General features: G+C 42.7%; 1 protein-coding gene across 10 annotated transcripts in view; it reads right to left on the minus strand.

Moving 5' to 3' along the window:
• The window catches only part of fam204a (family with sequence similarity 204 member A), a 106,186-nt gene that overhangs the window by 46,749 nt on the left and 46,267 nt on the right, over positions 1-13,170 (minus strand). The window lies entirely within an intron of this gene.

Consider the following 13,170-nt stretch of genomic DNA (forward strand, 5'->3'; position numbering starts at 1 on the left):
CCAGCCGGTATATAAGGTGTTGTTCCTCCAACCTGAGTGTAGCTTCATCTTGACAGTAGAGGAGGCCATGAATAGACATATCAGAATGGGAATGGGACGTGGAATTAAAATGTGTGGCCACTGGGAGATCCTGCTTTCTCTGGTGGACAGAGCGTGGGTGTTCAGCGAAACGGTCTCCCAGTCTGTGTCGGGTCTCACCAATATATAAAAAGCCACACCTGGAGCACCGGATGCAGTATACCACACCAGCCGACTCACAGGTGAAGTGTCGCCTCACCTGGAAGGACTGTCTGGGGCCCTGAATGGTGGTGAGGGAGGAAGTGTAAGGGCAGGTGTAGTACTTGTTCCGCTTGCAAGGATAACTGCCAGGAAGGAGATCGGTGGGAAGGGACAGGGGGGATGAATGGACAAGGAAGTCGCATAGGGAGCGATCCCTGCAGAAAGCAGAAAGGGGGGGGGAGGGAAAGATGTGCTTGGTAGTGGGATCCCGTTGGAGGTGGCGGAAGTTACGGAAAATTATACGTTGGATCCGGAGGCTGGTGGGGTGGTAGGTGAGGACAAGGGGGACCCTATCCTGAGTGGGGTGGTGGGTGGATGGGGTGAGGGCAGATGTCCTCCCCTTCTTACCCCATCCCTGATATATTTAGTTTTTTTCCCCTCCTTTTTTTTCTTTCTCTCTCTGTCCATCACTCTGCCTGTTCTCCACCTCCCTCTGGTGCTCCCCTCCCCCTTTCTTTCTCCCTAGGCCTCCCATCCCATGATCCTTTCCCTTCTCTAGCTCTGTATCACTTTTGCCAATCACCTTTCTGGCTCTCAGCTTCACCCCACCCCCTCCGATCTTCTCCTATTGTTTCACATTTTCTCCTCCCCCTCTTACTTTCAAATCTCTTACTATCTTTCCTTTCGGTTAGTCCTGACGAAAGGTCTCGGCCCGAAACATCGACAGCGCTTCTCCCTATAGATGCTGCCTGACCTGCTGTGTTCCACCAGCATTTTGTGTGTGTCACAAATACTCAAATTATTTTTGTATAAATATATTAATTATGAAAGAAAAAATGTTATACACAATTAAATACAATTAGTTCTCTCATCATTTATAGAATCCAAATTGCGCCACTGGGTAAAAAATGTATTATTCTAATTAGACCTAATTTTATGTTAATACTTATTATTTCAACTATCATCTGCATAGCAATAATTATTTCTCATTAACATTTTTAAAGATCTAGTGAGTACCAAAGATGATCTGTAAGGAATAACATTCTCATGCTACAACAATACATAACAAATGGAGTGGTAGAGGGTTCCTGATGTCTCAAGCCTGTCTCACCATTAGATATAATAGTGGCTGATCTGCCCCTAGCCTCAATTTCTCTTCTTGCTAGTTTACCTTTTAAACTCCTTAATTCCCCACTTTCAAAAATTTCTCTACTCCCCTCTTTAAATTCCATTGATCTAGGGTTCACAAAGCTCCAAGGGTATGGAGACTCAACGAAAGCACTTAGTGTCTTCAGTAAGAAGAAATTTCAACATATCTGAGTTCTAAATAATGCCTCCTTATCTTTTTCCTATGGCTTCCCTTCAAGACTCTCCCTCTAGTGCAAGGGTTCCCAACTTACTTTAGGACCAATATCATTAAACAAGGGGTCCGTGGAACCCAGATTGGGAACCCCTGCTCTAGTAGAAACAGCTCAACATTTATCCTCTTGAGGATCTGCTACAATAGAATGATCATTCATCCTTCTGTTGATCTACTAATTAAAATTACCGTAGATTCCGGACTACAGAGCGCACCTGATTAAAAGCCGCTGGCTCTAATTTTAGAAATAAAATCAATTTTTTACTTGTAAAGGCCGCACCGGATTTTCGGCCGCAGGTGTCCCACGTTGTAATATGAGATATTTACACAGAAAGATATTACACGTGAGGATTTTTTAACTTTTAATTAAATCCATATGGTAACAAAAACAAATACATATTGCAAATGCTTTTTTTCGAACCGTGCCCGTAACGCGGCTACTTTTAAATATACGTTGCGTATACTTCTTTACTGAACAACATTCCAATATCTCCTAACGACTGGTAAAAAATATATATACTGCAGCCTACCAGGAAAAGTTATTGATCGCCTTTAACTTAAAAGCAGCGATTTGGCTCCGCCGCTCCCCCCCTCCTTTCCGTTTATCGCAAACTGGTATCCCACAAGACGCGGCGAAACCGGGTGTGACGTCATAGCATCCCGCGATGTAGTACAGAAAACAAATATAGTTAAAACTCTTCTAACTTTAACTAGAAAATGAATTACTAAGCGAAAATATTATAAACTAAATAACTGCCATAAAGGCAGCACAATGCTTTTCTTCGAGTGTTTTCCATGTTGATGAGGGTGAGTACAAATGACTGATTTACAATAATTTAATTGTGAAAGTGCGCTTGATTTATCGTACAATTTCATTGGACCTCTGTGAACTACTCATCAATTTTATTGGTCTACTGTTACGAGGCAAAATGTTTACGAGGCGGCATGAAAAAAAATAATGCATTAGCCGCTCCGTATTAAAGGCCGCAAAGTTTAAAGCAGTTCAAAATGTGGGAAAAAAGTAGCGGCTTAAAATCCGGAATCTACGGTACAAACTTCCTTCAAGAAGGCTGCGAGTGAACTGCTGATTTTTCGGAGTGAAGGGAGTTTTTTTACTACTTGGGTTAAAGAGAGGCGAGACTGCGCAGGCGTGTGACATCAGCCAGTAGAGCACGAAAGGGTTAAAAAGACCGCCATATCTAGGGGGCAGTGTCGGAGCAGGCAGCAGAGTGAGAGGCAGCAGAGTGGTAGGGCTTTGGCTCAAAGGGGTTAGGCGGTAATGGGACGAGGCAAGGTAGGAAGTATGTGTGTGAGGCCAGTTTTCTGTGCTTGGTGTCAGATGTGGGGGTTCCTGGGGTCTCACAGCCTCCCGGACGGCTATATCTGCACCAGGTGTGTCAAGCTGCAGCTCCTGAGGGATTGAGTTAGGGAACTGGAGAGTGAGAAGGTGATAGAGAGGAGCTATGGGCAGGTGGTCACACCAGGGCCATGGGAGACAGACAAGTGGGAGGGGGAAGGGGAAGAGTCAGGGTCTAGAGAGTACCCCTGTGGCTGTACCCCTTGACAATAAGTACTCCTGTTTGAGTACTGTTGGCGGGGCAGGGGAACAGCTTACCTGGGGGAAGCGCCAGTGGCCGTGCCTCTAGCACAGAGTCTGGCCCTGTGGCTCAGAAGGGTAGGGAAAGGAAGAGGAAGGCAGTAGTGATAGGGGACTCTATAGTCAGGGGTTCAGACAGGCGATTCTGTGGATGCAGGAAAGAAACTCAGATGGTAGTTTGCCTCCCAGGTGCCAGGGTCCGGGATGTTTCAGATTACGCCCAAGATATCCTGCGGTGGGAGGGAGAACAGCCAGAGGTTGTGGTACATATTGGTACCAATGACAAAGGTAGGAAAAGGGAAGAGGTCCTGAAAAGAGACTACAGGGAGCTAGGAAGAAAGTCGAGAAGCAGAACCGCAAAGGTAGTAAGCTCGGGATTACTGCTTGCGCCATGCGACAGTGAGAATAGGAATAGAATAAGGTGGAGGATAAATTTGTGGCTGAGGGATTGGAGCAGGGGGCAGGGATTCAGATTTCTGGATCACTGGGACCTCCTTTGGGGCAGGTGTGACCTAAAAAAAAAGGACAGGTTGCACCTGAATCCCAGGGGGACGAATATCCTGGCGGGGAGGTTTGCTAAGGCTACTGGGGAGAGTTTAAACTAGAATTGTTGGGGAGTGGGAACCAAACTGAAGAGACTGGGGAAGAGGAGGTTAGCTCACAAATAGAGAAAGCTTGAAGCCATTGCGAGAGGGAAGACAGACAGGTGACAGAGAAGGGACGCACTCAGACCGAAGGCTTGAGATGTGTCTATTTTAATGCAAGGAGTATTGTGAACAAAGTGGATGAACTTAGAGTGTGGATCTGTACTTGGAGATATGATGTGGTGGCCATTACAGAGACTTGGATGGCTCAGGGACAGGATTGATTACTTCAAGTAACGGGTTTTAGATGTTTCAGAAAGGACAGGGAGGGAGGCAAAAGAGGTGGGGTGTGGCACAGTTGATCAGAGATAATGTCACGGCTGCAGAAAAGGTGGATGCTACAGAGGGATTGTCTACGGAGTCTCTGTGGGTGGAGGTTAGGAACAGGAAGGGGTCAATAACTTTATTCGGTGTTTTTTATAGGCCGCCCAATAGTAACAGATAGGGAAACAAACCCTGGCAAGGTGTAATAATAACAGAGTTGTTGTGATGGGAGATTTTAATTTCCCAAATATCGATTGGCATCTCCCTAGAGCAAGGGGTTTAGATGGGGTGGAGTTTGTTAGGTGTGCTCAGGAAGGTTTCTTGACACAATATGTAGATAAGCCTACAAGAGGAGAGACTGTACTTGATTTGGGAAATGAACCTGGTCAGGTGTCAGATCTCTCAGTGGGAGAGCATTTTGGAGATAGTGATCATAATTCTATCTCCTTCACAATAGCATTGGAGAGAGATAGGAACAGACAAGTTAGAAAAACATTTAATTGGAGTAAAGGGAATTATGAGGCTATCAGGCTGGAAATTGGAGGCTTAAATTGGAAACAGATGTTCTCAGGGAAAAGTACGGAAGAAATGTGGCAAATATTCGGGGGATATTTGTGTAGAGTTCTGTATAGGTACTTTCCAATGAGACAGGGAAGTTATGGTAGGGTACAGGAACCATGCGTGGTGTACAAAGACTGTAATAAATCTAGTCAAGAAGCTTACAAAAGGTTCAGAGAACTAGGTAATGTTAGAGATCTAGAAGATTATAAGGCTAATAAGAAGGAGCTTAAGAAGGAAATTAGGAGAGCCAGAAGGGGCCATGACAAGGCCTTGGCGGGCAGGATTAAGGACAACCACAAGGCATTCTACAAATATGTGAAGAACAAGAGGATAAGACATGACAGAATAGGACCTATCAAGTGTGACAGTGGGTAAGTGTGTATGGAGCCAGAGAAAATGGTAGAGGTACTTAATGAATACTTTACTTCAGTATTCACTATGGAAAAAGATCTTAATGATAGTAGTGATGACTTGCAGCAGACTGAAAAGCTTGCAGATATTAAGAAAGAGGATATTTTGGAGCTTTTGGAAAGCATCAAGTTGGATAAGTCACTGGGACCGGACGAAATGTACCCCAGGATACTGTAGGAGGTGAGGGAGGAGATTGCTGAGCCTCTGGCGATGATCTTTGTATCATCAATAGGGACGGGAGAGGTTCTGGAGGACTGGAGGGTTGCGGATGTTCTTCCTTTATTCAAGAAAGGGAGTAGAGATAGCCCAGGAAATTATAGACCAGTGAGTCTTACTTCAGTGGTTGGTAAGTTGATGGAGAAGATCCTGAGAGGCAGGATTTATGAACATTTGGAGAGGTATAATATGATTAGGAATAGTCAGCATGGCTTTGTCAAGGGCAGGTCTTGCCTTACGAGCCTGATTGAAATTTTTGAGGATGTGACTAAACCCATTGATGAAGGAAGAGCAGTAGATGCAGTGTATATGCATTTCAGTAAGGCATTTGATAAGGTACCCCATGCAAGCCTTATTGAGAAAGTAAGGAGGCATGGAATCCAAGGGGACATTGCTTTGTGGATCCAGAATTTGACAGGGGGTGGGAACTGGAGTGAAGGGACTCAGGATAGGACCGATAGGTTCCGCTGATAAAGAATGGCATGAATACATTAGAAAGATGTGGCATAGGATTAGAAGATATTGAATCCTTGTGGATTAAGTTAAGAAACTGCAAGGGTAAAAGGACCCTGATAGCAGTTATATACAGGCCTTCAAGCAGTAGCTGGGATGTGGACTACAGAAAATAGGAAAGGGCAATGTTATGATTGTCATGGGAGATTTTAACATGCAGGTAGATTGGGATATTCAAGTTGGCAATGGACCTCAAGAAAGTGAACTTGCTGAATGCCTACAAGATGGCTTTTTAGAGCAGTTTGTCATTGAGCCAACAAAGGGATGAGTTATACTGGATTGGGTGTTATGTAATGAGCCGGAGGTGAATAGGGAGCTTAAGGTAAAGAAACCCTTGGGAGGCAGTAATCACAATATGATTGAGTTCAGTTTGAGATTTGATAGGGAGGAAGTAAAGTCTGACAAGCAGTATTTCAGTGGAGTAAAGGAAATTACACTGGTATGAATCAGAATCAGAATCAGGTTTATTATCACCGGCATGTGACGTGAAATTTGTTAACTTAGCAACAGCAGTTCAATGGAATAATCTAGCAAAGAGAGAAAATAAATAACAATAAAACAAAACATAATAAATAACCAAGTAAATCAATTATGTATATTGAATAGATTTTTTTAAAATGTGCAAAAACAGAAATACTGTATATTAAAAAATGTGAGGTAGTGTCCAAAACTTCAATGTCCATTTAGGAATCAGATGGCAGAGGGGAAGAAGCTGTTCCTGAATCACTGAGTGTGTGCCTTCAGGCTTCTGTATCTCCTTTCTGATGGTATCAGTGAGAAAATGCATGCCCTGGGTGCTGGAGGTCCTTAATAATGGATGCTGCCTTTCTGAGACACCGCTCCCTGAAGATGTCCTGGGTACTTTGTAGGCTCATGCCCAAGGTGGAGCTGACTAGATTTACAACCTTCTGCAGCTTCTTTTGGTCCTGTGCAGTAGCCCCTCCATAATAGACAGTGATGCAGCCTGTTAGACTGCTCTCCATGGTACAACTATAGAAGTTTTTGAGTGTATTTGTTGACATGCCAAATTTCTTCAAGCTCCTAATGAAGTATAGTCACTGTCTTGCCTTCTTTATGACCACATCGATATGTTGGGAGGAGTTGGCCAAAATAAATTGGAAGGAGGTGCTGGAAGGGATGACAACAGAGCTGGAAGGGATGGTTGGTGTGGCTGTAACAAAACCCAATTTCCCCTTGGGATCAATAAAGTTTGTCTGTCTGTCTGTCTGTCAATGGCTTGAGTTTCTGAGGAAAATGAGGGAGGTACAGGATATTCCAAAAACAAAGAAGTACTCAAATGGCAAAATAGTAGAACGGGCTGACAAGGGAAGTCAAAGGTAATCAAAAAGCAAAAGAGAGGGCATACAACTAAGCAAAAATCAGTAAGAGGATTGGGAAGCTTTCAAAAACTTACAGAAAACAACTAAAGGTTCCAGAGGACTGAAAAATTGCAAATGTCACTCCACTCTTTAAGGAAGGAGGGAGGCAGCAGAAAAGAAATTATAGATCAGTTACCCTGACTTCAGTGGTTGGGAAGATGTTGGAGTCAATTAAGGATGAGGTTTTGGAATACTTAGTGACACAGGGACAAGATAGGACAGAGTCAGCATAGTTTTCTTAAAGGAAAATCTTGCCTGACAAACCTGTTGGAATTCTTCAAAGAGATTGAAAGTCGGACAGCTAAAGGCGATGCAGTAGATATTGTATATTTGGATTCTTCAGAAGGCCTCTGACAAGGTGCCACACATCAGGCTGCTTACTAAGTTAAAAGCCCATGACATTACAGGAAAGTTACCACAAGGTTAGAGCATTGGCTGATAGGTAGGAGGCAGTGAGTGGAATATAATGTTCCTTTACTGGTTGGCTGCCAGTGACTAGTGGTGTTCCACATTGATCAGTATCGGGACCATTTTAAAAAATTCTGTATATCAAGATGATGGAATAGATGGCTTTGTTGCCAAGTTTGCAGATGATAGGAAGATTGGTGGAGGGCAGGTAGTGTTGTGGAAACAGGTAGGATGCAGAAGGACTTGGACAGATTAGGAGAATGGGCAAGAAAGTGGCAAATGAAATACAATGTTGGAAAATGCATGGTTATGCACTTTGCTGGAACAAATGAACGTGCAAACTATTTTCTAAAAGGGGAGAAAATCCAAAATCTGAGATACAAAGGGACTTAGGAGTCCTTCTGCAGAGCTCCCTAAAGGTTAACTGGTAGGTTGAGTCGGTGGTGAAGAAGACAAATGCAATGGTAGCATTCATTTCAAGAAGTCTAGAATAAAAGAGCAAGGATGTGATGCTGAAGCTTTATAAGGCACTGGTGATGCCTCACCTTGAGTTTTGTGAGCAGTTCTGGGCTTCTTATCTAAGAAAAGATACGCTCCCATTGGAGAGAGTTCAGAGGAGGTTCACAAGGTTGATTCCAGGAATGAAAGGGTTATCATGAGGAATGCTTGATGGCTTTGGGTCTGTACTCATTGGAATTATGAAGGATGAGGGGGGGGATTTCATTAAAACATTTTGAATTTTAAAAGGCCTAGATGTGAAAAGGATCTTTCCCATGGTGGGGGAGTCTAGGACAAGAGAGCACAGCTTCAGGATAGGGCATCGATTTAATAGACAATAGACAGTAGGTGCAGGAGTAGGCCATTCGGCCCTTCTAGCCAGCACTGCCATTCACTGTAGTCATGGCTGATCATACACAATCAGTACCCCGTTCCTGCCCTCTCCCCATATCCCTTGACCCCGCTATCTATAAGAGCTCTATCTAACTCTCTCTTGAAAGCATCCAGAGACTTGGCCTCCACTGCCTTCTGGGGCAGAGCATTCCACATATCCACCACTCTCTGGGTGAAAAAGTTTTTCTGCATCTCTGTTCTAAATAGCCTACCTCTTATTCTTAAACTATGGCCTCTAGTTCTGGACTCACCCATCAGCAGGAACATGCTTCCTGCCTCCAGCGTGTCCAATCCCTTAATAATCTTATATGTTTCAACCAGATCCCCTCTCATCCTTCTAAATTCCAGTGTATACAAGCCCAGTCGCTCCAATCTTTCAACATATGACAGTCCCGCCATTCCGGGAATTAACCTTGTGAATCTACGCTGCACTCCCTCAATAGCAAGAATGTCCTTCCTCAAATTTGGAGACCAAAACTGCACACAATACTCCAGGTGGGGTCTCACCAGGGCCCTGTACAGCTGCAGAAGGATCTCTTTACTCCTATACTCAATTCCTCTTGTTATAAAAGCCAGCATGCCATTAGCTTTGCTGTACCTGTATGCTTGCTTTCATTGACTGATGTACAAGAACACCTAGATCTCATTGTACTTCCCCTTTTCCTAACTTGACTCCATTTAGATAGTAATCTGCCTTCCTGTTCTTGCCACCAAAGTGGATAACCTCACATTTATCCACATTAAACTGCATCTGCCATACATTTGCCCACTTACCCAACCTGTCCAAGTCACCCTGCATTCTCATAACACCCTCCTGACATTTCACACTGCCACCCAGCTTTGTGTCATCAGCAAATTTGCTAATGTTACTGTTATGAGTGATGAATAGACCTAATGGTCAATGGGGTGCAGAGTTAACCATTCCCAACCCCCCTCCTGAGAACTATGAACTATTGCTGTTGCTATGCTGCTCATGAGAGACAGAGAGATGAAACACAGGCAAGAACATCTGCTACAGATAAGAGAGGGGAGAGAGACTGTTGATTTACTGTATTTTGACTCTTTCTGGATTATTTACCTTCCACTACAAGGACTTTACTTTGCTCATTAACATTCCTCAGGAGATAGCTGGAGTGGCCTGATTTGATGGACACGGTCATTCAGAGTTGATGGATAGCTGAGACCCCGTGAGTGGGGATAAGAGACAGGTCTGGAGAGACACCCTTCAGACACACCAGTGGACACTGACTGAGTGTTGGGAACCCACAGAAAGGTGGGGGCTTCGGAGACCGAATCAGGAGATCGGTCAGTAAAGCTCACAGTGTTACAGCAGGGCCGGTGGGGACTTGTGTGTGTGTTCACTCATGCCAGAGTGATGAGTCCACCACAGAAGAATGGTCTAGCTGAAGAAGAGGGGTCATAACTGAATGACCACAACGATACAACGGATTAAGAAAGCAACGGAAGGTTTGCCTGCTGTAGCTGTTACCTCTCGCTCGCTCTCTCTCTCTCTTCAACGATTTCAATACAACAACCATAACTACCTCAGCATTTATGAACTGAACTCTATACTTTCCTATGACAATTCATTTACCCCTAGACATCGATACAGCTTGTTTATTATTGATTATTATTATTCCTACACTTTTAGGTTTATTACTGCTAACTTGTTTTATATGTATATTTGCATTTTTGATATTGTATTATGTAGTTTACTAATAAACACCTTTAGTTTGGTACCACCAGACTCCAACGGATTCTTCTTTCTCTGCTGGTCACACACCCAGTTACAGGGTACGTAACATTACTTTTAATCCATTCATCTAAATCATTAATGTATATTGTAAACAGTTGCAGTCCCAGCACCGAACCTTGCGGTCCCCCACTGGTCACAGCCTGCCATTCCGAAAGGGACCCGTTAATCGCTACACTTTGTTTCCTGTCAACCAGCCAATTTTCAATCCATGTCAGTACTCTGCCCCCAATACCATGTGCCCTAATTTTGCCCACTAATCTCCTATGTGGGACTTTATCAAAAGCTTTCTGGAAGTCCAGGTACACTACATCCACTGGCTCTCCCTTGTCCATTTTCATAGTTACTTCCTCAAAAAACTCCAGATTAGTCAAGCATGATTTTCCCTTCATAAATCCATGCTGACTCGGACTGATCCTTCTACTGCTATCCAATGTGTTGTAATTTCCTCTTTTATAATTGACTCCAGCATCTTTCCCACTACTGACTTCAGGCTAACCGGTCTATAATTCCCTGTTTTCTCTCTCCCTCCTTTCTTGAAAAGTGGGACATTAGCCACCCTCCAATCTGCAGGAACTGATCCTGAATCTATAGAACATTGGAAAATGATTACCAATGTGTCCACGATTTTTAGAGCCACCTCCTTAAGTACCCTGGGATGCAGACCATCAGGTCCTGGGAACTTATCAGCCTTCAGACCCAACAGTCTATCCAACATCGTTTCCTGCCTAATATAAATTTCATTCAGTTCATCCATTACCCTAGTCCCTTTGGCCACTATTACATCTGGGAGATTGTGTCTTTGCTAGTGAAGACAGATCCAAAGTACCCGTTCAACTCATCTGCTATTTCCTTGTTCCCCATAATAAATTCACCCGTTTCTGACTTCAATGGCCTAATTTTGGTCTTAACTACTTTTTTGCTTTTCACATACCTAAAGAAGCTTTTACTATCCTCCTTTATATTCTTGGCTAGTTTACCTTCGTACCTCATATTTTCTCCGCATATTGCCTTTTTTGTTATCTTCTGTTGCTCTTTAAAAGCTTCCCAGTCCTCCAGCTTCCCACTCATCTTTGCTATGTTATACTTCTTCTCTTTCATTTTTATACTGTCCTTTATTTCCCTCGTCAGCCACGGCCGTCCCTTACTCCCCTTAGAGGTGCAGAGAAATTTCTTTAGCCAGAGGCTGGTGGTGAATTTGTGGAACTTGTTACCACAAGCAGCTATGCCAGTTAGGTTGTTGATGTATTTAAGGTGGAGATTGATAGGTTCTGGATTGGCTACAGCATCAAAGACTACGGGGACAAGTCCAGGGAGTGGGGCTGAGAAGGTGAAAAAAGGATCATCCATGAATGAATGGCGGAGCATACTCGATGGGCCAAATGGCCTAATTCTGCTCCTATGTCTTCTGGTTTTATTATAGTCTAAAATATTGTCAAGATTCTAGAAAAAAGAAATCTAAAGACCACACATTTTTTTTAAATAAAGAGAAAATCATGAAACTGTGCTGAAACAATTCAAGATTAACTTGAAAAACAGCCAAATCACTCAAAAACTTCTATAGTTGTACCGTGGTGAGCATTCTGACAGGCTGTGTCACTGTCTGGAATGGAGGGGCTATTGCACAGGACTGAAAGAAGCTGTAGTAGGTTGTAAGTCTCGGGTACTAGCCTATGAAGTACCCAGGATATCTTCAAGGAGCGGTGTCTCAGAAAGACAGCGCCCATTATTAAGGACCCCCAGCACCCAGGGCATGTCCTTTTTCTCGCTGTTACCATCAGGTAAGAGATACAGAAGCCTGAAGGCACACACTCAGCGATTCAGGAACAGCTTCTTCCCCTCTGCCATCCAATTTCTAAATGGACATTGAAGCTTTGGACACCACCTCACTTTTTCTAATATACAATATTTATGTTTTTGCATGTTCTTTTAAATCTATTGTAATTGATTTACTTGTTTATTATTGTTATTTTATTTATTATTATTATTTTTTTTTCTCTCTGCTAGATTATGTATTGCATTGAACTGCTGCTGCTAAGATAACAAATTTCATGTCACATGCCGGTGATAATAAACCTGATTCTGATCAATCTATAATACCTGCAATATTTATCATCAGAGCATATTCTGTTCATCAAAATAAAACTTATGTTGCAATTTGGCTAAATTGAATCTACAATGAAAGAGGGTTTTCTGGCAATATGAAAATATGTATATATTTAAAGCATATGTGATACAATAGGCATCAACATAGAATAGCCTTTCATCATGATTTACCCCTAGTAATGTTGAAGCGAGACACACACACACACAATTAAACCTAATTATTTTACTAAATGTCTGGATTCACAGCATGTTAGAGAGGAACAGGTTTTGGTCCAGTTTCAAAATTATTTCTAATTGAGAAGAAATATTTACAAAACCAAACTGCACCTTTCTTAATCCAGTGGATTTTTCAGACTAAAAAAAAAAGTATAATATAAACATATGCAGAATAAGTTCATTTGGAAGACAGACTGCATTATGGACATAATTATTCACAAATCCAGAAAGAGAAAGTTTCCAAAAATTCCTTCTGGACAAGTAGCTGCAGAAATGCTAGGGTGAGGGTGGAAACCACTAAATTCAATATCTACCACAGAAATGAGAAGAATGGGTGCTCAGGCAAAATATCAGAAAGACATTCAGCAGCTGTGATGCCTGAGCTCAGCAAGGAATCAAAGGTTTGGATTTTGCAGTTTACACTCTTAGAGATTATCACAGAATTTTTATACTCTTTAACTTGGCAATTTACAATAAATAGAAATGTGTTTCAGTTCGCTGCCCTCCAGAGAATCTAGTATTTGAGTAACACCCCAAGGTACAGAATTATCTGTCAGCTGACCTGACTGAAGAACCCTCCCTCATGCATTTGGCCTAAACCATAAATATTAGAAAATTTAAGTCAGTGTAAA

This window comes from Hemitrygon akajei, chromosome 23 (assembly GCF_048418815.1).
Source record: "Hemitrygon akajei chromosome 23, sHemAka1.3, whole genome shotgun sequence".
NCBI lineage: Eukaryota > Metazoa > Chordata > Chondrichthyes > Myliobatiformes > Dasyatidae > Hemitrygon > Hemitrygon akajei.